The sequence below is a fragment of the Propithecus coquereli genome, unplaced genomic scaffold (genome assembly GCF_000956105.1).
Source record: "Propithecus coquereli isolate 6110/MARCELLA unplaced genomic scaffold, Pcoq_1.0 Scaffold129, whole genome shotgun sequence".
In the NCBI taxonomy this organism is placed as follows: domain Eukaryota; kingdom Metazoa; phylum Chordata; class Mammalia; order Primates; family Indriidae; genus Propithecus; species Propithecus coquereli.
The window spans coordinates 1,631,331-1,633,036 of record NW_012137080.1 but is presented as its reverse complement, the minus strand read 5'-3'; positions in this window follow the sequence as shown (position 1 = coordinate 1,633,036).

Genomic DNA, 1,706 nt, shown 5'->3' with positions numbered 1-1,706 from the left:
AAAAAAAAAATCAAATTAAAGTGTTAGTTCAAGAATTCCATCACATGAATGTGGTTGAGTGTCTTGTCCTCAGACTAACATCCTGCTTGAGCCATTAGCACTTTTCCTAAGAGTAGACAACTTCCCTAACCCACACCTGAAACTTAAAAAAAAAGCAGACGAGAGCCAAGGCAGGCTTGTCCTTCCTGGATGTCTTTCCCTTTGCTTGGGAACTGAAATCAGATGAGTTGCTGACATCTGGTGGTTGCTAAGCAGAGTGGAAGCTCAGTTTCAGAAGGACTTTTGCCTCTGATACCAATAAACTCCTGGAGCCTCTGATTCCTGGAGGCCTGTCTTCGATAAAATTCTTTTATCCAAAGAAAAAGCAAAAATGCAAACTAAGAAGCAACGGCAACAATTTCCCACAGCTCTGAGAAGGTGAGTGTTGGCTACCAGGATGAAAAGCCAGCCTTCCCTGGAGACACCCAACAGTGCTTGGATTTGGACACAGATTAGATTTGAGCCCAACAGACTTGACCAGTCATGAGACGTGAAGGACTCAGGGGAGTCCCTTTTGCTTCAGGGTTATGTTTTTTCTTGCAGCTGGAAATAATTTTACTCTATTCATTTGCTCTTTGCCACTCAAATATTTTTAAAATCTCTCCACTTATTTGGGACCGTAAAGTGGAGAGTGGTGTCTGAAGCACTCCACGTTACTCACCTACCTCGAGGCACACTGAGTCAGACCAGGAGCTGGGGGAAACCTAACAGACCCCAAATCTTTGCTCACAAATGTTCTTCAACTCCATCTTCAGAGAAAAATGTAGAATCCTCGATCTGGATGGGACAAAGGCATCCACCAGTAAGGCGCTCAGAGCCCACAGGTGTGTCTGGTGATTCCCAGGATTAGAAAATGGGGAAGGAAGGGCCTAAAATTTGCAGGCAGAAAGGAAATTAATCACTGTTCTAAAATACTATTTGATTTCTTCATAGCACTTATCACGAAATGAATGCATTTTGTTCATTTATTTGTTTTCTTGGTTTTTGCCTTCTATTCTAAACACACCCCACCTCTGAAAAGTAGAAAATAAACTTGAGAACAGAGATCTGGCCTGTCTCGTTGACCAGTATATCCCCAGCACCTAAAACACTATATAGTTCATAGTAATTTCTTAAATATTTGTTTAGCAAAAGAATGACGACATGCTCCCATACACAGTTCCTCTTAAAACCAACAGGGAGTCCCTACTTTACTCTAGAAAGCTCACAGGAGCATCTCATCCAGGGACACCAGGAAGCTCCAAAATGAGCTCCAGCTACCGTCAAGGGTGCCTGGAGGTTGACAGGTGTTAGCATAGATGAAGTCCTCCTGTACCGCAAGGGCTTCCAAATGCTTCAGGGCACTGGAGACAGAAATCTTTATGGGCAAGGTTGAGTATATTGCAACATATGTTCTTGGTGCTCGATTGCTATCTGGATGTGCCCGAGTTTGTTGGGGCTGGGGGAAGTGCGCTGGAAAACTTTCCCTCTGTCTCCAGCTAAATGGTTTCCTGAGAAACTTAGAAATGGGGGTGGGGTGGGGTGGGTGCATAGCAGGAGGTGAGTGAAGAAGTTTCATCTGTATTTATAGCCAGTCCCTATCGCTCACATCACCACCTGAGCTCTGCCCACCCTCTGTCCTTGGAAACATTGTTGCCATGAAACCGGTCCCCGGTGACAAAAAGACT